The sequence below is a fragment of the Rhinolophus sinicus genome, linkage group LG02 (assembly GCF_036562045.2).
Source record: "Rhinolophus sinicus isolate RSC01 linkage group LG02, ASM3656204v1, whole genome shotgun sequence".
Classification (NCBI taxonomy): domain Eukaryota; kingdom Metazoa; phylum Chordata; class Mammalia; order Chiroptera; family Rhinolophidae; genus Rhinolophus; species Rhinolophus sinicus.
Genome location: NC_133752.1, coordinates 15,101,225 through 15,128,288, shown reverse-complemented (window position 1 = coordinate 15,128,288; position 27,064 = coordinate 15,101,225).

Sequence of the window (27,064 nt, the reverse complement as noted above, 5' to 3'; positions counted from 1 at the left end):
CCAGAAGAATAGCTGAGGTAGGCCAACTTGACTTTGACTGAAATGATTTTGTTTTCAGAACTCTCCAGATTCCTTCCCCAAACTTAGACCCCTCTATGCTTTGTGTCCTGGGATCCCTCATAAGGTGCCATTGCCTGCACCAGACTCGAGATTAGCAATTAGTGGCCCTATTCCACCTCCACAGTGAAAAATTAATAAATCATGTTCAATAAAGAAACAGGGAGTACTTGAATAAATGAGTGTTTTAATAAATGTATCTTCTTTACTATCAATCAAAATTTACCTGCCCTGTGCAATTTCCTTTAGTGGATAGACTATTTCAATATACCAATTTACTCACTGTGTACACAGAAACAGTATGTCAAAGACACAACTCTTCATGTCTTCATGCCTTGGCTTTATAGATGACACGTACTGTTAGATACATTAAAAAAAAAATGCTGAAACCTAAAGGGATGCTTAGTGTGGAAATTATAGGCATCATGGAAGGCTGCTCAAAGAAATGGATTTTTCAGAACATAAATATACCTTTAAGTCAGTTTTGGAATTTGCCCATAAAATTCCTCTTAATAGATGCTTTCAAAAAATGTTCCCTTACTAAGACAAGAGCATCTCCCATATTCCCCGAGTCTCTCAAATGAGAATACCTGGAACAGGAAATTGATGGCTTGTCATTTGCTCCATCTTAGTTGCCAATTCAGAGCACTAGAAAGTAATCACATAAAAAGTTAGTGAGAAGAACAATCCATCTGAGACATAAAGTGAGGGTTCTGGGGACATATCCCATCACAGCCATATTCCCAAGCTTCCAAAATAAAAAGGAGAAAAGCACTACTCAAATAATCAACTGGCCATGCAAGGCAAGACTATGTTGCTCTCCTAGCTTTACAAATTAAACATAACTCACAGTAAAAGTATCTAAAACATATGTGGGTTACACACACACACACACACACACACACACACACACAAGACTCTATCTGCAGCCATGAAATAATTGATATTTCCATGTGAGTATGTGACCTTCACTGCACCCTCCAGGTGCCTTGTTTTCCCAAGCATCTGACATTCCTTCTCCTGCTAACAACATCCAGCATTAATCCAATGCCTCTCATGAAGCATGGTGAGCGCTCCTTTTGACATAGTAAAACCAAAGCTGTATAATTTGTGCATGTCAGCTGGTAGACTTCCTTGCTGTAGGGGTTTTTCCCTGCTGCATATGGAAGTTGCTTAACTTGTGTTCCCCTTGCCAAGAGATGATGATCATGTATATAAATGCACAAACAATTTTATGGAGCGTGACACTCCCTGTAGGTCTCTGGAGATATTAACCAGACTCTTCCGTTTGCTAGACTTGAAGTTCCTATGGATTGAGGAACACCTAACACCCTTTGCAAGGTAAGCATTGAGCTCTATATCTGTGACTGCAGAAAAGAAGCATAATTCATGAAATTCCCTTATTAAAGGACACTGGGCAACAACTATTAGCATAACAGAGAATGAATGTGATTTCTACAACTAACTACTCTCTCTCTCTCTCTCTCTCTCTCTCTCTCTCTATATATATATATATATATATATATATATATATATATATATATAGTAGTTTTATACGTGATGTTTTATCTATTATCTATCTATCTATCTATCTATCTATCTATCTATCTATCTATCTAATTTTTACACAACGTAAAATTTCCCTTCCTAAGAACCTCAAAATCACTGCCAAAGATGTGGGCATTTAATGGCAATTTTGATGTGTGTCTGGAATAGTTCCTTAACCTGTTGAGCTGTAGTCTTTCTGTCAGAACCTAAAGGGAATAACTACTTTCACCCTGTCTCCCAAACAGATTATGGGATAAAACCAATAATGTGAATGTACTTGGAAACATGAAGCACATTTCAAATCCTAGACAGGGGTTCGGAGAATTAGAATGTAAGAATGTAAATGCGTACAGCATATTTGCATGAATTTCAATTTAGTGGTACCTTTAAAGAGGAATGTGTTCATCTCTACCCATAATTCTTAAAATTACTTTAAATTTTGCAGCTTGGTGTTTGGTGCATTATACATGAGGTTGGACTAGTTTCACAGCTGGACTTTATAGCATGGCAGCACTTAGAATATTTTTGTGGATAATGTAGTCTTCTTAAAGGTTTCTCTCCTTAAATTTTGAAAATAAAAGATTATAAAAGCAAATCCTAAATTGGTTTAGAACATATTTCCATTAATGTCAAATTTCCTATATTCCCTTTCACATTTATAATGAAACATTCACAGATTAAAACTCCAGTTTACACTTGGGTGAACTCCAGGAGTCCAGAAGTAACATCCTGAGGAATGATGCAAGAAAATAGTCAAGTTCCTCATTCCAAAAAAGATACTAAAACATTGGGAAAAGTTAGAAATATGTATATGAGTAAACCCTGATTCAGAGAAATGGAAGCTTCAGATTTACAACTCAGTGAGAGTGAAGACACCACTGCCAGTGTAATAGACCTGCCACGTTTCATGGAGAAGGGCTACCCCCATCTAATCTTTGCAAAGATCTGTTTGTAGGTGATATCATTCTTTCTTCAAATAAGAGAATCAAGGCTCAAGCAGTTATGTGGTTATCATCTTAAATATTATTTTTTATTTATGTCCATCCTTGTGCCAGAAATAATTTAAGGAAGGCAAATACATATAAATGTCCCTGTCCCAATCATTTTACAAATATATGAGCTTCTTGCTAGCACTGTCTCTGCCGCCACTTTCTCACTCTTCTAAGGCAGAGTAACAAACCATTTCTTAAACAGCCAGTCTGTAAATTACTTTAGGTTTGCGGGTTATACCAATTCGGTTGCAATTCTGCCATTGTAGGAAAGCAGCCATCAACAATACATAAGTAGAAGGGCATGAGGGTGTGCCAATAAAACTTTATTTGCAAAAACAGCAAGCCAGAGTTGGACGATAGTTTATCAACTATAAGGTATCTTGAAAATGTCATGATTTTTTTCCTTCCAATGTCCATCTGAAGCTCACTTCCATCAAACTTCTTCTGAGCAGCTTTAACCAATAATCACCCCAACATGCCAGGAAATCACACATTCCCACACCTTTTATAAACTTTATGTGTGTGTGCATGTGCTTGATTGCCTGCTTTATAAAATATTTTAAAACTTATCTTTCCCTTTGTGGTTTTATTCTCTGTAAAGACAAATGGCCTGTTCTCTCATTCTAACTGGGCTTTTTCTTATAATAAATCCATGATACCGATGAGTGTTCAACAAATACAGATGAATACTGAAAGATAGTAAAGGTGTTCAAATTTATTGTGAATTTAAATTAAAAAAGTAAGTGTATAAATTTTATGTGGAAAGAATAATAGGAATTCTTTAGAAATCTGAAAATAATGGAATGCATGTGTTATCCCTGACATTTCTTAAAATGCCTAGATTTAGGCAGGAGGGTCACAAATGGCATTTTATTTAGGAGAGAATTGTTCTTTGCCCAATGAAAATAGTCACTGTGTCATCACGTCGCCAGCTCCAAGGCGCACCATTCGTATTGTATTCTATGTAAAACCCTGATGAGCAGACAACCGCTGGTCAATTTACTGTTCTGTTCTAGGCTGTTTCCCAGTTTGGGAACATTTTTGGCCTTCATTAAATGCCAATATAACACACCATGCTGAATCCTATAAATAAAAAATGGACTTGGGCCCGTTTAGCTATAGTTCTTGGTGTCTGTCAATTTGATTCAACTTCTATTTCAATAACTTTATTGTCATGACAAGGTAAACATGAGCTCATGAGTTGCCAAAGTCAATAAATCAACACTCAGGTCTGGAGATAGCTTCTGTGCTGTTTTTTCTCACTATCTTGAATGAGAGATAGACCAATTGGCACATGTTTAGAAGGGCTCTTTTGGCCTTGTATAAAAATAATCCATCAAAACTAATGTTCTCCTCCAGGCCAGCATAGAGAAATGTCCTTATTTGTGGGGCTTGCTTTCATGGGCCAATCAGCTAAGGATTTTGTTGCCAATGCCAACCCAATGTGATGGAAACAGGAAGAATAGTAGTAGTTTTGGATGCACATTATACTTAAAAGTTATGAGTATCCCTATGGTTGTTATTAATCATCATATAGATCAAAGGTCAGCAAACATTTTCTTAAAGGGCCAGATAGTAAACATTTTAGGCTTGCAAATCTTCACAATTTCTATCACAACTATTTAATTCTGCCACTGTAGAAAAAAGTACCCACAGGACAAACTGAAAAGAATGGGCAGAGATGTGTTCCAATAAAAATGTATTTACAAAAACATACCACTGGCTCACAGATATAGTTTGCCAAGCCCTAGTAAAGATTTTCCATCATAAGTTGGTCTAAGCACTTTACTAATTTATCACTCTTTACTGCCTGAACCACATTTAGGACTTCTGTAGGGCTCTTTACATTCATTTTGGTTAGAAGGATCACACTGAAATCGCTTGCTTAGTATCTGGATAGTTTGTGTCTATAACCCTAGTGTTTACCCACAGGCTCTGGTTAATAGTAGGTACACCATAAATGTTTATGGAAAAATGAGTTACCTGGCATATGCACTAGTATATAACCTAGAATGTACACTACATCACTCAAGAATAAAGAGTTCCCTAGGATGCTGGGAATACATAATGTGTCTGTTTTCACTTATTCACATCTAGGAACTTTTTTTTTTTTTTTTTTTTGAGGGTGAATAGAATTGAGTGGTTTTCCTAGGCCCTCTGTTTGGCACCTCCTTCAAAGTTTAGCCATGGGTTGTAGAAAAAAAAACACCAAAAAACTTAGATAATAATAGCTAATCTGAAAAAAATGTAAAGGACCTGTAGTTCAATACCAGTAGCTTATAAAAGAGTTGTGATATTACCACCATCAGGAAAGGGTGCAAGGCAGAGTAAGTGAAGAATTCTACCCTATTTCATAATGATCCAAGAAGCAGCTGTGTGACATCTTTTTCCTTCTAATGCCACTCTTGTTATGCTCTTCAGTTAATGTCTTCTATTGAGCACACACTGTTCTAAGCGAAGTTCTGGACTTTGAAGAGAATAGACAAAGAAAAAAAAATAGCGTCTGCTTCTTATATTCTCTATTTAGATAGGGAAGAAATCTAGTAATGTAATGACTAAAACACAAGTAATTGCATAATAATTGGAGAGTACAAAGGAGTGGACAAATGAAAGAGAAAAGAAGCATTAGATTGTTTTGATTTCTCCCACTGCTAAGGGAGAACTCTGTCTACACCATTCAAATTTTCTCTTATTTAAGTAGTATCTTTTTTCAACTTTTGCTTTATTAATACCAAGACTAAATTAAAGCCCTATTTGAAAGCTAGCCATTAACAATTCTTATTGGACCTATCTTCACGGCGTATCCAAAATGCAACCTCTTCATACTACTTCCAATGCTACTTACTACTTGGATCCATACCTCCATCCTTTCTCACCTGAATAGTGAGATTCTAAATGGTCTCTCTGTTTGCCCTCTACCCAAGTCTTGAGCCTTAAAAATGTAAGTTTGATCATGTCACCTTTACCTCAAAACACACAGCAGGTTCCTTTATCACTCATAATCATAGACTTTCTGATGACCTACTAGGCCTCATATGATATGTTCTTCCCCTACCCCATTACTTTTCTCATGCTTCCCCAGTCTCATGTATGTCAGTATTCTGCAAGGATACCAGACATGCTCCTGCCTCAGGGCCTCTGCACATTCTATTTCCTCTGTCTAGCATGCTTATCCAATAGTTAGCTGTGTGATTTGGTTATCCTCTTAATTACTTCAAATATTTATTAAAGTATTACATTCTCAGTGAAATCTTCCTTAAGCAACCTATATACAGCTGTAATCACTCTACTTCAGACCATTTCTATCTACCTTCTTTGCTTTGGTATTATCCATTACATGCATATCATTATATAAGGCTTATGAAATATATATATGTAAATATATATATATATATATGTAAATATATATATATATATATATACACACACACATATAGAAGTAAATATATATAGAAATAAATATATTTATAGAAATATATGTAGAAATACTTATATATATATGTATCTATGTATATATATATATATATCCTCAGTGCTTAGATCATTTCTTCATACATGGCAGCCTTTCATTATATGGAAAGAATTAAATAAATGAAAAAGGGACAGAAATTATTCCTGTTCAGCAACTATTTCCATCTCTCTTCCAGGCTTGTAGTAAGAGTTAGGCATGACCATGAGACTGGCTTTAACCTAGGAAATATGAGTTGAAGTTGTATATGTCACTTCCTGGGAGAAACTCTAAGATACAGTGTGTAATTTATGTAATTCACCATATTCTCTTGGTGGATATATGTATGTCAAGGGAAAGACTCTCTTGTACTTTATCCCTGAATGACTATAGGTGAAAAACCTGTCCTGCTTGACTATGTTGGGCACGTAGTATAAGCAAGGAACAATCTCTTTTTAGCCACTGACATTTGGGGTTATTTTGTTCCAGCAGCGTAACCTAACCTAAACCTTACTGATATAGAATCATTTTTAATATTTCTTCACATTTAGGCCCTCTTCCCTATCTGCTAGGCCAATAATCTACTGTATTTTGAGCAGCCTGAATAGGTGTGTACGAGGATGACAATTAAGTTCATCAACTTGTTGCAACCGTGTTGCTAACCTTTTTTTTGATAACAGAGGAATTTTTCATTATAAATTTGTACCAACTGGACAAAGAGTTAACCAAGTTTACTGTTTGGAGGTGCTGAAAAGGCTGCATGAAAAAGTTAGATGACCTGAACTTTTTGCCAACAATTCATGGCTCTTGCACCACAACAATGCACCAGCTCACACAGGACTGTCTGTGAGGGAGTTTTTAGCCAGTAAACAAATAACTGTATTGAAACACCCTCCCTACTCACATGATCTGGCCCCAATGACTTCTTTCTTTACTTGAAGATAAAGGGAATACTGAAAGGAAGACATTTTGACAACATTCAGGACATCAAAGGTAATACGATGATAGCTCCGATGGCCATTCCAGAAAAAGAGTTCCAAAATTTCTGTGAAGGGTGGACTAGACATTGGTGTCAGTGCATAGCTTCCCAAAGGGACTACTTTGAAGGTGACTGTAGTGATACTCAGCAATGAGGTATGTAGCACTTTTTCTAGGATGAGTTCATGAACTTAATTGTCTGACCTCGTATGTTACTCAGAAAAGAGAAATAAGAAAGCCCTCAACAAATTTCCCCTAAGTCAACTGGAAACAGAGAATCTTGTACATAGAAGTGGTGAGCACTATAGACTCTAGAGTAATAGCATCCAAGCTGGATGACAATAAGGTCAAACAGCTGTGCAGATGTGTCTGATGTATGGGGGTAACTTTCATGAGTAAAATGAACACGCATGAGATAATGGAGGGTCTTTCTCTTCCCTGAATATCACAATATATAATTAATATTAATATAGTTTCTGAAAATAACTACTGTATAGCATGATGAGAGCTTAAAATGGCTCTTGTCATGTGGCATGTTATTTAACAAAACTTTGTAAATAATTATCATCCCCACTTGAAAGAAAAAATTTAAGGTGGATAACCAGGGTTACACAAATACTAAATATCATAAGCTAGACTCAGTTACAAGGGATTTTAACAGTGACATTTGGTTCTCCCACACATTCACATAATGTATATTTATCACATACTTGCTATTTTAAAGCATTGGGCTCATTTATAATTGAATCATTTGGACCCTTCCCTATCTCTAAAGAAGGACACATTTCAATAAGAGGGCAGGTAGAATAGATTGCCTTGTGCAGCATTTCAATGCAGACACCTGTGTTAATGAGAATCTCTGCACACTCCTGGGGTCTGGCACAAAGTGGGTGCTCAATCAACAGTCCTTTAAGATAATGATGACCTGGGGCTTTCCATTGTCCTGAAGTGCCACCCACTAGTGTAATAAGCACAGAATCATTTTGGTGCAAAGTTGGTATTAAGAAGTGAATTGTGTCCCCTCAAATTCATATGTTGAAATTCTAAACTCCGGGCCTCAGGATGTGGCCATATTTGGAGGCAGGATCTTTAAAAAGGTCATTGATTTACAATGAGGTCATTAGATTGGCCCTACTTCAATATGATTGGTGTCTCTATAAACAGAGGTGATTAGGACACTGACCTGCACAGAAGAAAGATGTGAAGACACAAGGAGACAGGCTATCTATAAGCTAAGGAGAGAGAGGCCTCAGAAGAAACCAACCCTGCTGACACCTTAAACTCAGAATTTTAGTCTCCAGAACTGTGAGAAAATTAATTTCTATTGCTTAAGCTACTCAGTCTGTGGAACTTTGTCATGGCAGCTCCAGCAAACTAACGCAGTTAGACTCAAAGGTATGCATTATAATTCATAACGAAATTGCTTATTTATGTGCTAAAATACTTACAGTGACACTCACAGGGTCTGAAGGGGTTGGGATATAATCAAATGGTATCAAAGGGTACCATAAATATTCATTTGGCACCACGCACAATCTTGTTACTGACATGTAATGATGCATCCCTATTTTCACTTACACGTGTAATTTTTACAAATCTCAGTCTACAATTTTAGATGTGAAAGAAACGTAACTTTATTCTTAAATAAAATAAATCTCTTCTACCCCATTTTGTTGTGGTGGCATAAATTGAATTTCAGCCCAGCTGGGGCTCCTGTACCTTTTCCCTAGAATTATGTCAAGTTCTCAGGGACTTAGGAAATATTTGATGATGGGAAGGCTTATACAGTATTACATACTAGGGAAGACCATTTCTCCATGTGTTTATTTACATTTGTCATGAAGATGGCTGCTATGTGCTACGTCCCTCTTGGCCTTAGCGTCTTCTGGGTCTGAATAACTTTTGGATAACTTTGGATGATCTGACATTCAGGAATCCCTCCAATATTACTGGGTTACACACTTTCTTGAGAGTCGTGTGCCTCTTTCACCTTGGCTTCCACTCGGGCTACTAGATTCCTTCAGTTACTGGCTTTTCCGTTGCTACTGAATGGGACAACAGGTTGAAACTGCCATTTCATAGACACTATCTATTCTCTCCTTATATTAGTAAAAAAAAAAAAAAAAGTTTATTTTCTTTAGGAGTAGCAATATACCTAATAAAATATTATACTTCTTTGCATCCTTGAAACCAAATGTGGCCGTGTGACCAAATTCTGGCCATTTGAGGTATAAGTGGAAGTTGTTGGATGGGACTTTGAAAGGGTCATGTTCATTTGCTTTTTTTTTTTTTTTTCTGCTTTTAAATATGAATGTGATGGCTCATGTATCCATTTTAAAGCATAAGAAACATGGTAAGGATGGTAATAAAGAAACGTATTACCTGATGATCATGAAATTACCGTAACAGAACTTTTTGAACAACAAAAAATCTCATTCCCTTGAGCTTCAATTATTTTGGGTTTTTGTCATGTACAAATGAACCAAATCCTAATTGATCCTTGTTATCTCAAGAATAAACTCTTAGACTAATCACAAGGCGATTTCTACCTTGGGATCTTGCCCTGTCTTAGGTTTAATTGGAAATGGAGGACAAATTCACTCTTCAGTCAGATTCCTTCTAAACATATTTTGGTTTTCTTATCTGTTCTCCCCCAGGCTCAGCCCCTGAAAGATTGAGTAGGTATTGAGCCTCTTCTCAAGGAACTACTAGAATCTAATTTCTCATGCCTTCCCCTCTAATTGACCCTCTCTGTCTACCACCAGTGTTACTTTTTATTCAGCAGGGAGCAGTGCTTAAAAACACAGGGTCTGGGGCCACACAAACTCAGGTTGAATACTGGGTCTTCCACAGTATATGTCTGAACTTGGAAACATTACTCAGTACCTATACGCCTTAGTTTCCCCATATCTCAGATAATGAGTACACAATTCATATAGAAATTGTAAGACAATACTTGTCAAACACTTAGAAAAGTGTCTGTGATAAAGCACCTGCCCAAAATATTTTAGCTATCATCCTCATTATCATCATCATCATCATTATTTTCAGGGTTGTAAATCCTTATTTATCCATCATCATGTATGTCACCAAATGTATGGCTCTTATTAAAGACTTGCCCATTTCTTAGAGGAACTAAACTTGCAACAGACAAAGAAACAACTTCTTATTCCCTGTTGAACACTCTATCTTGGAAACAATGAGCATAGGATGGTCTAGCTGAGAGATTAGAAGACAGGTCACTGTATATGAGCAAATATGGGGGAGAAAACAAGGGTTATAATTTTAAAATAGTATTCACTTCATACTAATACTTGCTTTTAAAATAGTTAATTTAGCAAATCTATAAATAGAGCTATAGCATGAACCAATAATGTAGTACTATGAAAAGAGCCTAGGATTTGATAAGGTGATCAACTGTCCCAGTTTGCCCGGGATTGACAGAATGTAAGACTTTCAGTATTAAAATGGAAAGCCCTGGGAAACTGATCACGCTAGATTTATGTCAGAGAGATGTGGGATTAAAACCTGGTGTCTCCATTTCCTAATAGAGAAAGCTATACAGTTCTACTCTTCATGCCATTCTGTACCTAAGTTAATATGCTTCACCTATTAGGTCCTCAGTTTATTCATCTGGAAAATGGGAATAATATAATAAGGTACCCTTGTGTAAAGTACTTGGCATAGAGGAATGATAATTATTAATAAAAATATTATTTCCCTCCACTCTTTGTGACACTGGAAGACTACATTTCTCCAGCAATAAACTCAGGAAATTCAGGACTGAATTCACCATCCAGGCGTCTTCAGTCATGTATGACCTGAATAAAACTTTTAACAAAAACAAATGGCATACTGCACCTTCAACAGTGATATGCAGAAACCTTCCATAAAGACCCTATTTTAAAACCAATGAAAAGAAACTCTATCACTCTAGTTGAATGAACATAGTCATCAGCAACTGAAAATGGAAATTAGTTAGCGGAGGGTCCCTGGAAACCTGTGGAGAAATGACTCAATAATCAAGGTGGCTGAGACAGAGGTTTCCTTTTTTACCACAGCCAATAAAAAGAAATGTGAAAAATATACTTCCCCGGGCCTTTAGAAATAGCTTATTTAAAACTAACTTATTTATAATAGATACTTACAATTGAAAAGTGACTAGGGAAAAAATAATCTGAATTCAGAGGAAGAGAATGTTGAACCACATCTTAGAGTTGCCAGTATATCTATTTTAATAAGATAAACACTCAGTTATCCATGGTGGTCATGAGGTGAGTTTTTCTTTTAATCAACTATTCTGCCTAGTGAGAAAATACTTTATCTCCCTACGAATTTACCTAGGAAAGAGGGTTTCCTGCATCCTCACTTCCCATTTTCTGTCTTTCATCTACTATGGAAGTCTAAACTGGAGGAAAATTTACTTTGGAGTGTACATAGTAGCTCCTCTCCTCGTCTTGAGCTCCTGACTGTCCGATAAACACACAGAAAGGAGATATTTCTGCAAACAAAGCTATGCAACTAATATAGGATGTATTTGAAGACATGCAAAGTCAACTTAGAAAAATACAGAGGATTTCTGTTAGTATAACCAAACTCTAACCATGTTGATTGTATTAAAAAAGCTAAAGAAAGAATGAACCTACAAGAGGAAGAGTTGGTCATTCATAGAAGCAAAGAAAAAAGAGTCAGTCAGTTCTGGGAAATGCCCATACAAGCACCTTGAAAGCCAGAGCACTTGGTTTGGTGAATACAAACAGTCCTCTTGTTAGAGCATGATGAAATTAAACTTTGGTCTTCTTATAATATTTCGGAGAGAATCTAGATTCTCTCAGAAATATTTTCATCATGTTGAAAACCATCATGTTGACTTTATCTCATATTTGCCACTTCTTTTGAAAATATTTTAGCCTGTAGCATTAGTTTTCTCTGGCTGCCATACAGAATGCCATAGACTGGATACCTTAAACAACAAAAATTTATTTTCTCAGAGTTATGAAGGCTGCCCAAGATCAATGTGCCATTATGGTTGATTTTGGTGAGGCCTCACTTCCTGGCTTACAGACAGTCATCTCCTTGCTGTGTCCTCACATGGCCTTCCCTGTGTGCACACACACTCCTGGTATCTCCTTCTCTATTTATAAGGGCACTTCATTTAATCTCAATTACCTCCTTAAAAGCCTAATCTCCAGATATAGTCACATGGGACTTCCAACATATGAATTTTGGAGGGACACAATTCAGTTCATAACACCTGTGGTGTTTGAGTTGGTCAAAATTTATCCATTAAGGTCCATTCATTTCTATGATAACAAATAATTGAAAGGAAAATTCTAAGAATTTGATATTAGATAGATACTTTGATTATGAGTTACTTTGATTTGAGTATCAAAGTACTGTCCATAGACTGTATTTATTAGAAACAACAGGGACGTTTGTCAAAAGTTCAAATTTCTGGACCTCACCAGGATCTGCTAAATCAGAATCTCTGGGACTGAGAATCATCATTTTAAACGATTTTCACAGGTATTTTTTTTTAACATATTGTAAAACATGGAAAACCCGATACAGGCAGTTTAGATTAAGTTAGACTTGAATTTCAAGATATTAGTTAAAGAAACCTTTCCTAGGGCCCAAACTAGAAATATGAGTTGTAGATTATGGACTGGGAGGTTGTCTAGATCTATACTAAGGAGACTTCTAGAATGTACCCTCTGTCAAACAAACTCCCTGTCATAATGTCCCCTATTCCTTAAAATCTTATAATCTGGTCTGGTTACCTATGTGTTCTGGAGAGCTCAAAAGGGTACCTTATTTTTATTTCTCAGAAGGTAGAGTCTAAACCCATAAACACAAAATCTAATTATTCATCCTTCCAACCATCCTATGCTGTGAAGTTGTAGGTATAGAAAAAAATGAAGAGTGAGACTGATCATAGACCTTGGTGACCACAATGAGGCACCAGGAGAGAACATTTACCCTTTTTCTGTCCAGTGTGAGATGACCATATATTTACCATTGCGTTTAAGCAGTGATGTAACAATCCAGCCTTACCCTAGGCTATCCTACCCCTGACATTTGTAGAATATAAATAGAGACCCACATACCACATGTCTAAAAGTTATAAATTAAACTCATAGATCATTTAAGAAAGTATGTTTAATGGAGTGGCTTGAGAATAAATGTTAAACAGTGGGGTCTCTGAAGGGCAGCGGTGGGAATGCTGACTGGTAGCATTTCCCAATTTTCAAGCAACCAACATGATACCACTGAACATGAGGTTGAGAAGAGATTATAACAATAAGCTCTTCTAAGACTTTATGCGATTGCATTAGCACACCACTGAACCTAACTTCCTTCCTTGATGGATATACCTCTAATGTTAGGTTCCGATTTACAAGTCTTGGACTGCTGAGAATCTTATACCAGAATTGAGCCCCTTCTGTCACTGGTCTCTGATAAGATCTCTCAGTTCCAGACATAGTCTGACCTTTTTCTCTCACCCTTGGCTCATCTTATACAGTTAGGGCCTCATATGTTTACATGTTGAAAACCCATACACACCGCTAAGCTGTATTTATACTGACCATATCCAAATCCCTTTCTTGTAAATAGCTGGACCTTTGGATACCTATTGGGAAAAGCATACGCATACCCTAAAACAATTTAGGACAGCCTGGGGAGGAAATTCCAGGATTTGAAGTACCTATGATTTTTTTGAGTTGGGGCTAGTGGTATATGGACTCTTGCGTAGAAATGTTCCCTAGTTCCTGTGGCTGCCTCACTCTGCAGAGAGGAGTATAAGCCAAGGACAACCAGAGAAGAAGTACCTGAAGATTAAAGCCTACGATAATGTGCCATGCCTGAATTTGAGATTGAGACAAAAGCTCTGAGAGCAATAAGCTTCAGGTGTAATTGCATACATCTCCAGGGATAAATGGCCTCTGCAATACTGATGAACAAACCTGAACATCCGATTACCCAGTTTCAAGACTTCTGAGTCACTCTCCAGTTATCATGGCAGCAGCAACATTCAGTAGCCTGGAGTGCCTTGGTGTTGCACATGGGACCTGAGAGAAGAACCTGAGATGACTCTATGTTTCAGCGGAACCCCGTGGAGCTGTGGAAATGATGTCTCACACCCTCTTTAGTTTTATTCCACCAATCTTTAACCTTCACTTTGCTTCAGCTGCCTGGGTACAGGTCCTCTCTGAAGGTTCCAGGCTATTTCTCAGTACTCTTCCTTTGCTAGAACTGTTGCCATGGGAATTCCCCCTTCCTCTCCTGCCCCTGCTCTATTCCACACCTCTGTCTGGATGATAATTGTCCAGCCATTCAGGCATCCTGCAGGCCCCCTCCCAACAGAGCTTCTCAAATTTTTGCACCAAATTCCTTTACCCTAGAGAACAATGACCACACTTCTAAAGACGTAGTATGTAGCACTCCCACAAAGGAGAAATGATTCTCTTTTTTTAAAGATTTCTTGTCTTATCTTTTAAAAATTAATGTTGTCAACATTAAAAGTCACACCATCATCGTGGCTGTTTTTTGTTTGTTGTTTGTTTTGTTTTTGTTTTTAGTTTCAAGTGTACAAAACAATGTAATAGTTAGACATTTCATTCAAAATGTGATAATCCCCCACCCCCAACGTGGCTGTATTTTAATCTTTGTTTCTGTCTTTCTCATTAGACAGACTCCCAGTTCTTTGAGGAAACAGTTTCCTTTACGCTCATTTTGAATCATTAGTCCTTAGCAATGTCTGTTATATTGTAGAACTCAATAACTTTTCACCAAATAAATAAATAAATAAATAAATAAATAAATAAATGATTGAACACAATGTATAAAGAAGGAAAGAAAGAAGGAAGCAGTGAATAAAAGGAAGGGTATAGATGGAAGGAAGAAAGAGAAAGAATATATTAGTAAATAAACAAAAGGCACCTCAGAAACTGATTTGTTATAGTACAGGGGATAATTATCACAAGGGCTTTTGTAAACTGTAAGGAATATTTAATCTTATAATTTAAATAATTAAAGTCTGTAATCATCTATTTCTGTTGTTGAGTCGAAATATATTAACCAACATAAAGGCTTGTGAGCAGGCTGCTTTTGTGTGATTTGACAATGTCAGAGAAGCAAAGTTAGTTATGGCATAGGCTGTTGGGCAGACGTCCAAATGTCCAAAGATTACAATCATTGGTGCCCCTGTTTTATGAAAAATCCATTGATGAAAATGTAAGATGTCATATCAAAGAAATAAAGATTTAGTGCTCACTTCCTAGTATTAAATATCTTTAAAGAATCTTGTCAGAGGATGTTTTATAAGTAGTTCTGTTTTTTAAATCCTACTTTTGAGAGCATTGGTGCAGGTTGAAAAATGATCAACTACTTAACAGATACGTGGCAGTTAGGAAAATTTAGGTTGATGAAGAACTAACACCTGGATATCCAAAGGTCTACACAAATAGTTTAAACAAAGTCATAAATATGAAGGTACTAATGTAGGTACTGAATATCCCTTTTCCCTCAATGGAAATATATTTATTGTTGATATTTTTAAATGATAAATGTAACATATACTCATAAAAAGGAGTCAATAAGAAATAGCATTGAATATTTCCTGACACATTTTTCTATGCACATACTGCATGTATGTACATATTCAATTTTCTTTTTATTTATTTTTAACAGTACATATACTGATATACTTTCATGTCAATAAAAATAAACTCACACCATCGGTAACAATATCTGTATAATATTTTGCCTACAACTATCTAAGTAGCTTCATCTTATAGAGATCTAAAAATTCCCCATTTGGTTTCCCAATTTTTTTTTTTTCTTTAACCTTGTAAGTGATGAACAGTTTTACTCATACATACATTTCTCTGGACAAACAGAATTTAGATAAATTTCTAAAAGGTCAAACCTTATTTATCACATGTAAAATTTGACAGCATTTAAGATTTTCAGAATTGGTTTTGATAATGTGAAGTCACCAGGAATTTCTATACTCTACCTTTAGAATATATCCTGAATATGGCTCCTTATCACCAACGCGGCCATTTTTACCCTAGCACAAGCTTCTACCATCTTTTTCCTGGACACTAGCAATTGGTATCTTCGACATCTGCCCCCACACTGTACTCGTATGTTCCTGCTATAGAAGCTAGAGTGATTCTTTTAAATTATGCGTCAAATTATATAATTTCTCTATACAAAATTCTCCAATGGCTTCTTGTCTCACTCAAGAGTGCAACCCTATCTCCTTACTCTGATGACGAAACCCTGAATGATGCAGCCCCATCTTATTTTTAACTTTCTCTTACACCGTTCATCCCCTTCTCCTCCTAGATTTTTCTTTTCTATAGGAAGCAAAGAGTATCCCTCCTTTTGTTCTTTGCACTTACTCTTCTCTTAGCCTTACATGCTCTTGTTCTTCTTTTGAAGATGGATCAATCTACCTGGTAATTCAGATCTTAAAGTCAAATTCTTAGAGGCTACTTCTTTGACAATTCATAAAGAAACAGCCATCTGGTTGTTCCTTAGCATAGCATGTATTCTATGTCTCCACTGAGCGTTTATCACTGTGAGAAGTTCTTCTTGTTTATTTGCGTATTATTTGTGTAAAGCCTGGCTCTCCCTGACTAGAGCAGCACTTCCATGACAGCAGGGACCTATCTACTTATGCCTTCCAGTACCTGGCAGATAGTAGGAGCTCCATCGTTTTAAAACTGCATTTGTATTGCTCCTGGCGTGTTTCCTCTAAGATCGAAAAGTGCACTGAGGTGAAGGAGTATAGGTTGGGATATAATTGCTCATTAAAATCAAATCAGACTTATATGGAAATAAAACTGCCTTCATGAAAACATTTATCCAGCACGGGTAAGTACAAGGTAGCCAAGGATATATTAATTATTATTCTTTGGACCTTGGGACAATCTTTATGATTAAATCTAGCTTAAAAAAATAATTCTTTCAATGACAGGGCATTGAGGGATGTAAATAAAAACCTGTAGCTCAAACTTTGACACATTAATGACATCATGGTTCATTTTATGCAGTTTCCATGCACGTGTTGTGCAACTTTGAGTTTAAATACTGTGTGTCAGAGCTATTAAATTAGGTTTAAAAAAACCTCAGTAGCTTTACATGCTCCAGTGATATTCTGGGTTTAGAGAAAGATGTTGGTAGCCTTCTTCAGAAATATGAAGAATTTGTTTGTTAAGAAGATTAAGAAAATTGTTAAGACAGTTTTTTATACCTGTATTTTTCTTCCCTAAAAGACTGTATGCTCTTTCAGTCTTTATGTAGGCTAGAACCATGTTATATATTTCCATAACAGAAAAATAAAAATTGAATTGCTATCCTTTATTCTTTGTCATTCACATTCTAATGATCAACCAGGCATGTTGTTTTCCATACTGTGTGTTATTATTAATCATTATTCTCTCAGAGCATCAATAAAACAGCCTAAGAACTGCTCTGTAGATGGATCTAAAGAGTTTGGTCACTAATGTATGACTAACCTCTTTCTTTTAGGCCCCATATGACTGATCTACATGTCACAAAGAAATCCAGCCTCGTGTGTGTCTCAACAGGCAGTTTCTCCTTGGTTTATCAGAGGCCCTGAGCTTGGGCACGGCTCCAACCCTGGGAGTAACTCCTTCTAGTATCTATTAAACTATGAGATGTGAGTCCTTGTCTCACTTTCCCGCTTGAAGGCATCCGTTTATGCTTATTTCCATCCGTCAATTGATGGATTGGTACAGAAACTTAAACACGTCATTTGTTTTTCCGTCCATTCCCTTTGTAGCAGTTGTGGATTCACTTCTGGTGCCAGATTGAGTCCAGGGTGATTTTAAAGTCTAATAAAGCAAGGGAAATCTCTTCTTTGCTGGATTTTTTTTTTTTTTTTTTTTTTTTTAACATTCGTTAATATGCAGCAATCAGGGGAGAGATGAAATCTGTGGCTCATGTTCCAGGGAGGAATCCAATTTGGATTTTATGGATGTTGCTGTCACTGGTCAGACATTGCTTTGTTCTTTCACCAAGGATGCAGCATTGGGAGTTTACTGCTGCTGTTCCTGCTAATGTAGATCTCTCTGACTGTTTGGGTTGAGAGCATTTCCGTTTTTATGTATTGGAGTAATTAGCCCTCCTGACCATATCTCAGGAAGTGTCTGGATTGCAGGATTAGGATAAACATCTTCAGTCAGGCTTTCTGAGTGTGATCAATGTGGGGCGTTAGCATCTCATTTGATGTGTTTTTATCAAGGCTATGGGGTTTTCTGGCTCTTCCTTTGAAGAGGCTCTTTCATTTCTCGAATCACCAGGGCTGGGCTTGAATGACTGGGACAAAGTTAAAGACACTTTTTCAAGCAATTTATACGTCCAAGGCTCCACTTAATCCTGGCCGCTTCCTGGGTCCTTTTCTCAGCACCCACAAGGGAGAGCGAACTCTGTCTCACCTTTACTCCCGCAGAACTAAAATTCTCAGAAACTCTTAAAAACACCATTTACCAAAACAACTTTTGTGCATATCTTATAATTGACTGGGCTGTCATTTCTTTGAGGGCATAGGATCACCTTGTTATTAGATACTGTTCTCAATGCTGAGGCTAGAGTAATAATCATAATAGATAAAGGCCAGGCCTTTATGGAGGTTACATTATAGTCAAGCAAATAAGCAATAAACAAATAAAATGGGGGGGGGGAATCGTAGCATTAGTGCTAAGTACTTTGAGGAAACTAAACATGAGTCTTATAATAAAAAGTGTCTGCAATAGAGTTGGCAACATGTGATGTGAGACCTACACGACGGGAAGACATGGCTGGAGATAATTCTAAACATGCCCCGCCCCCACCCCATCCTTACTACTTGTGTGACCTTAAGCAGATTACTTCTTCTAAGTGTTAGTTACACCTAGTGTTAGCAGAGTGTAATAATAATAGTTTCCAATAAGTAAATAAGTTAACATGCCTAAAGCACAATGCTTTACACTTAACAGCACTCTATAACTATTGCTGAATCGTTATTATTAATAACAATAATATTCTTATTGCCCCTATGAAGACACTTCGATTTTATTCTAATTTCAAAGTAAAATCATCGGCATGTTTTTAGCATGGGGCTACTTGAATGCCTAACAATGCTTAGCATACTGTGTACTAAGCCGTTCATGTCATACCCTACAATTTTCTTTCTGAAATTTCTAATTTAAACCAGCTACTTCATGACTACCTGGTCTGAAGTTTCTAGTATAGAGAATACAAAATATAGGACATGGACCTTGTTTTCAAATATATTGTCATCAGTTGAGGATTTTATGAAGTCTGTGGCCCTTTTGGTAGCATGTATCAAATTGGCTTTTCTATCTTGATTGGCAGGGTTTATTTCAGCCTTTCTTCTTTCGTGAAGCATGATAACGATGGTGGAGAAATTAAAAATAAAAGTTATAGTCAACCATATGGGATTGGTTACATAAATTATCAACATGTTTACTCCTACCAATAAATGTCAGGTTGTATAGCAAATCATAATCTGAAGATAGATTTTACAAAAATAAAGTAGGTTATGAAAATATTCTGAAAGAAAATGCTTCAAAATGTTAACAGTGATTAAGTCTGGGTGGTGGGATGGTTGGATTATGAATTACTTTAATTTTCTTCTTTGAACGCTTCTATATTTTTTGAACGTCTCCAGAAAAATATTCATTCGTTTTCAAATCCAATAAAGTAAATTAATTACAAGCAAGATTAAAGAAAATAAGGAGATTCACAATCACTACAAAATAAATTCAAAGAAAATGACAGCACATTAAGTAATTTAACAAGATATCCCTAGGCTGAAATATGGCCCACATTTTCAGTTAAATCATGATATTTTTTATGATCTTAGGACAACAAACTCTCTTTTGAAGAAACATAGAAAATATCCTCTGGTTATTGTCTATTTCCAAGCCCCAGATCAAATAGACAAGAAATGGTGTGACTACACACTTGTTCCAGAGTCTCTTATTTCTCTACCCTGCACTGTGTCTATATTTATGTCATCAAAATAGGTTTGAGTATGATGAGACATGAGAAGAACATTCTATTCCCTGGTTTATCCTACTCTGAACTGCCCTTCAATCCTTTCCAACTGCACTGAGACTGTACTTGTGTTATGACTGCTAATGTGTAAATTGTTCTCACTAGAAACTGGCCTCCAGGAATGCAGAAATAATCTAACTCAATCTTGTATCTCTGGTACCTACAATGCCTGCTCTGTTAGTACTACATTAATGTTTGCAGAATTTTTTAAGTTGCTACCATTTTCTCCCAAATTCACTCTAGATGTCGTAAGTGTGGGTCCTGTTAAATTCTTAAATTCTGGATTTCCTAAGAACCTGAGAGCCAAGTGGCTCATATCCCTAAGGTCACCTATGTATTGTACTAACATTTCAAGGATTTCCTTGCTTTCTGGCTTTCTTTTCCTATTTAGAAAGTCCTGGCAATAAAATACTTTAGAAAGCAGCCCAATGTCTGGCAAATCTTCGTTTTCTGACCTGTAACAGAAATTAGCCTCTCAACAAAATCATAATTCTCTAACTGTAGGCCGAGTACAGAACTTTAATGTAAATGACAATTGCAGGAGCCCTTAAAAAGGAGATTGGGGTGGAGGGTAAGGTCATGTGACAAGATTTCTACAGTCTCAGCCTTTCTCTTTGGCTTTTAGAAGAGCTGATTGACAGGTAAAGCATAAGGCTTAGGCTGCCAGGAAGAAAAAAAAAAGTGGTAATTTTAATCATTTATTCAAGTCTGTAAATATCCTGTATAGCTTTCAGGCACGAAACAATCTTCCTATAGAGAGACAAACCCAGGATGTGGTTACAAGGTAGAGTTCTACCCCTTTGTGTTAAAGTGCCTTAATGATCAGGAAAAAAATAGATTTGCATAAACACTGCTTATGGAAAGCACTTAACACAATAGTTACTCAAGACACACTTCAGCACAAGTGGATGTGACCAATATGATGAGTCATCCTATGTGGTTTAAAGCCACCACAAGTGAACATTTTTAAATTCAGCCTTCATGAGCCTAGAACACCTTTTATAAGACTTTGATAGTAACTAAGGCATTGACAAAATACACTTAGCTATTTAGCTATTTTATTGCATCATGAGATTGAAGGACAATCTGATTTAAAAATGATTCAGGTAAGTGGTATATGAATGCCAAAGTTTCTCATACAATCAGCCTGAATCTTTTCTTTTTCTCTCCAGGTCTCATGTCATAAGTTATGCGTGCAAGCACATACACACACAGAGTGACATCATCTTAATACATGAGTAATATAGTCAAGATAGAAATATAATTGGCAACAATATCTTCCTATGTAAGCACATTAGTGATGCTTACATAATCTTTTGGCATTGATCATTCTCTGGAGTCTGAAGTATGGTTTTCAGTTTCAGTTTCATAGCACTAGTTTAAAAAAGACCTTTGATCTTTGAAGAAAGGTAAAATGAAAGATGTTGATTACTATACTGAATATGTCTTTGATACCTCTCTTAAAAATGTTTGGAGATATCTTGGCATATTTAAATCATGTGTGAGAAAACCTGGCCAGATGGTCATTACCAGCAGAGTAATGGTGGCATTAGAAATTGATCATGGCATTTATTTCTGTTGATATCAAACAGAATCAGCAAAGTGCCCTAGGAAGACATGGCAAATCGACTAGAATGATCATGAGAAATAAAATCTACTTTTCATTCATAGTTTACATCAGACAATGTAAAAATCAGGGATGTGATTTTCAGGTATCCACCCTTACCTGAGTGAACATTCGGTAACTCCATGTTTTGCAGTAACAGTTATTACCAAGCTTCATTCTAAATTGCTAGTTACTTCATTTTTCTAATGAGTTTTTTACTCATTTTTCTAATGAGTATTTTAATGAGTTGTCTATCATATATTATTTTTATTTTGCATTCTTTGTAGAGCCTAGCATAACATGGAGCCCACTTTAGTGTAATCAATCAAAATTCATTGATCAAATAACTGATATGGTGATGATTTGTCTAAAAGCTATTTTGGTGCAAAGGAAATAATTTTGTACCAAGAGTCAAAACATTTGAATTAAATTTCTCTTTATCCCTGAAACTAGCTGTGGTCTGATACAAGTGTTTCAACTTCTCTGGACCATGGTTTCCTCATTTATGAAAATGGGGCAAAAATTAAATATTTGCATTAATTTTTCTGAGACATCTGCATGGATGACTATTCAAGCACTTTAAAAAGAGTAAGGTGCAAAAAAAAAATACCTATTTTCAAAGGTCTAACTGTTTTCTTTGTTTGTTTAATTGTTATTCTCTCCATTTCCCATGTTTGTTGTCTCAATTTTACTTTGACTAGAGAGTCCCAGTTTTCAATAGGGTCTGGCTCTAAGAAATGGTAAAAATACCCCTCTCCTATACACACTACATCAAATACACAAAAAAATATATACACAAAATGAGAAGAACTAATAAAGAAATTCTCGTGAGTCACTGATTCCCTAAAAGTTTGACTCAGTTCTATTCACCACCAAAGTAACTATTGGAGCCCCAGTAATCTCATATCCAGAGAAAACCTCAGTATTCCTCAAAGATGAGGTGTGATCAACAAATACGTGAATGTTTAAGTTAAAAAAAAAAATTACAGTAAAAGACACATTGCCATTAACCCCCTCAAAATACTCCCCCACACTTCGACCACCCTTATCCCATCATTCTTGCCACTTTCTGAAGCAGTTCTAGAAGTTCTCTTCCATGAGTGTCTTTACTTCATCCTCTATCATAACAATGCTCCGTGTCACACATCATTTCTGGTATGGTAATTTCTGTCAGATGAAAACATTATGGTGTGTCCTCATCTACTTTATTCTCTGGATCTGGCACCATGCAACTTCTGGCTCTTCCCCAAAGTCAAAAGGACCATGAAAGGTAAACCTTTTGAATCGATTCAGGACATCGAGGCAGCCATGATAGTGCAACTATAGACACTCACAAAAGAGGACTTCTAGAACTGCTTCAGAAAGTGACAAGAAAAATGGGATAAGTGTGTTCAAAGTGAGGGGCAGGGGGGATATTTTGAGGGGAATTGATGGCAATGTGTCTTTTACTGTAATAATTTTTTTTATTTAAACATTCACCGTATTGTTTGATCACACCTTGTTTCACCTGCCATTTTGTATATGCTGTTCACTTTCCCAGAAAAACCTTTTACTAGACAAACAGCTGTGCCTCCTTCAAGACGAAGCCAGAGAGCCAACTCCTCAATGAAGACTTTATAATAAAGTTGGATGCTGTGTCTGCAGTGCTTTCTTAATATTTTAATCATATCTCCGTGAAAGCAGTTATATATTGTAATTTTTAAAAATATCTGTTCATATATCTGTCCCTCTCCACTACTTAAAAGCAGTCCTAGCTTAAGCATGTCTAGTTTATCTTATGAGGATATATTAGACACGCTCCTATAAGATTCTGGAGCCCATCTAATCTCCTATTTCAAGGTAAGTCTCAGAATGCTCTTCAAGACATTCTTGACCTTTTTCTATTACTATAAAATCTAGTCTCTGAGGCTTATACATTTCAAGTCCAGAATCTTCTTTCAGAATCTCTAGAAAGTTTTTAGCCTTTCTAAAAATGAAGCTTATCAGAGCAGAAGGTGAACAAGAAGACTTTAGGTCCTGTTATGTTAATTATTTTTAAAGAAGAATAGATTATCATATTTTAAAACTAAAAATCATAATTTTCCTTCATGTTGCTTCTCTGATTATCTGCATATATTACTTAAGAAACCATGGTCTAAATTCTTAGAGCCTTGCTCCTGGTCTTCTGATCTTGACAAGAAAGCTGACTTATACAAGCACCTGACTGGCATTTGACAATTCCCAAAGGGATTGCTTTCAAAGTATGGCATTTCACATTATAATAATTTTCTCATCTCTAAATTTACCTCAGATATCTATCTTTACGTGCCTGTGAATCTGTGTATACAGATTTCATATTTAACAGTATATTGGATCACAGGTTTAAAGCATTAATTAGTAACCAACCTAAAATGGCAAATACATTGGCCAAACACTTAGAAAATTACTTCTTTCTTCTCTACCTCCACCAATACTTCTTCCTAGACAAATCACCATTATTGGTGATCTCTGACAACAGACCTCTCTAAGTACGCTTCTGTCATTTACTTGGTAGATATGTTCACTGCAGCAAACAATCCCTTGTCATCAAGTTTTCCAGATGTTTGCACAGCGGGTTCAGTGTTTTTAAACTATCTAAATGACGGTCCCAAATGACAAATGTTCATTATCAAAATTAAAGCTTATTACGAATTACCTGCCAAGTACAATGTGTCAGGAGAGACTGAATGAATTAGAAATTGTGTCCATTGAGAATGAATGAATAAGAAAAAACATAAATGAGGCAAGCTATTACACATCCTGCAGGTACATGAAAAGAATTTTAAATAACAGTAATTTACTAAAAGCTATTGCATTAATACTTTTGACTTACTTTTAAAAGGCCCAACCCTCCCTATTGCCATGGGTTGGGCTTCAACTTTGTTAATGAAAGGAATAACGGCTAAGAAAGACAAGGACAGTGTCTAACATGAACCTGTTTTTCTCTTTTTTAATCATTATCCACATAGACTCAGCTTTGCTATACTAGGAAGAAAAAACATGGCCTGATACAACCATCAAAAAATTGAACTCAGTTCTCTCTCTTTGCTGCCTTCTAGCTGTGTGGTCTGCTTTTGGTCACTAATCCTTGAATCCCAGTTACCTCCACTGTAATGTGGGAATAATAGGTAACCAGTTTGTTGTGAAAATTAAATAAAAATAATTTCTAAATGTGCTTTGTAAACTGCAAAGTACCATGAATACATACTGATGTCAAAATATCATTAACTCCCACATATTAAATGGGCCAGATACTACGTAAGCCTTCACACATAATATTTTCTTCAATCTTTACAATTGTTTAAGGTATGTAATACCATCTGAATTTTATAGATGCAAAAACTGAATCTTGTATAGAAGTAATTGGCCTAAGAAGCTGCTAACTTGGATTGTACAAGATTGGAACCAAAATGCCCTACTTTAAGAACAAGCCCTCAACCTCTCTGTTGTGATACTGACCTTTAGTCATTAAAACCTAATGCTAACTGATGCCACTTTGGCTCAAAACATTTTGGAGCGGCCATTGAAAACTGCCTTCAGATCCAAATTTATTGAGGTACACAAAGCAAGTGGCCTGATGACACTATAGACAATTCTTCTCTTTGACCCCAAAGAACATCATCCAGTCTGATCATCTGATCACCCTGTATTTTAGGCAGGAAAGCAATGAATATCCAGAGCCAAAAGTTCTATCTTTTAGAAGAATACAAAATTGAAATTTCTTTTCAAGATGGGTGTGGATCTCGGATCTTCACATCCCCACAATGCTGGATACAATATCAATTGTAACACTAAGCACCTGGTATTTTACTTAAATATCCAACTTTCAACCAGCTAAAAATTTTAACTACTATATCCCAGAACTGAGAATACAGTTTCACACTAGTATTTGAAGAAATGAATGATGTAAATTTTCTCATTCCTTCCTAGGAACATTTTTGGTCCCAGACAGAGAAATATGAAACCAGGCTGACCACAGAGTCAGGGATTGCTTCATAGGACAAAATAGAACATCTAGATTTTCCATCTTTAAAATTATAATCAGCAGCAGGAAGCAAAGCAATACCACTGTCCCTGTTATAGGAATCTAAAGGCTTTTTATAGAATGCACAGCAGCAAATGTTATCGCTATGCTTGAAAAAACCATTTTCATTATCAGTTGCTTTTTTTTCAATTGATTATGACTTTTCCTTTAAAAAATGCATCTAGGCAAAAATTTTCTATGCTTGATTTAGCCCAAGGGAAATTTTTTTGGGGGTAGTGAGGGAGAGAGTATTCTGAACTGAACTCCTTCTGCTGCCTTGAAGCTATGCACACATGGACAAAATATATCACATTCTACTGAAACTTTTTTAACTCCTATTACTTAGAAAGAGCTTAACAATGAAAAATCCAGCTTTATGGTATTGCAGCGCTTATTGTGTAAGCCAATGAAAGGCACAAGGTTAAGATTCTATTCTCAAGTCACAAAGTTTTGAGTGGCAGGAGAGAGGATGGTCTTAGAGTCATTTCTTCTTGGTTTAAAGAGGTTGCATTGGACTGAAACCTCTTAAGAACACTGAAGATTCATCAATTCATGTTAGAAACCTGTAAGGTACAGACCATCAAAGTTAAGGCTAGCATATAGTTAAGACAAACTGAAGTAATGCAGACCACTCAAGGTGGACTATGAATGCATTTATATGTCTGGTTCCGCCTAAGCCTTTTCTAACCATGGAGGGAAGGCTAGAGATAGAGTTTTTTTTTTTTTAAAGATAATCAAAGCTCTTTAAGATTCTTCAGAGAAAAATTACATAGATGAGAAATCTGAGGCTATACCCAATATGCTGAACAAACAGCGAGTACTCCCTCAGAGCAAATACTAAGACATGTTTGAGCAAAGCAGGCAATTTAGAAGTCTAGGACAAAACAGTCTTTCTATTTCATAGAAAAGACAAATAATTTTAGAACAACATTTGATTTAGTAGCTGTAAGAGACCTCTGAATTTAAATTTCGATATATAAATCCCAATTTTGCCATGTAAAATTAATAATGGATTTCTCTAAAGCCAAACCCTCTTCAACCTCCGCTGTAATTCTCTTAAGAAAGCATTAAATGAAAGCATTTCACTTTAGTTGAAAATCAATGGCACTTCAGTGAAGCATGCATCTCCCAAGTATTATGGAGTCGAGAATCATATAGTTCTGCTAGTAAGACACAGGGCCCTGGCTTTTGTGGTAATAACTTTATACAACATAGGAGCCTTTGAAAAAAATTAATACAAAATGAAAGGATTGAAAATCCAATGTGAGCGTGCTCAAAGTGTCTTTGAAATGTCAACC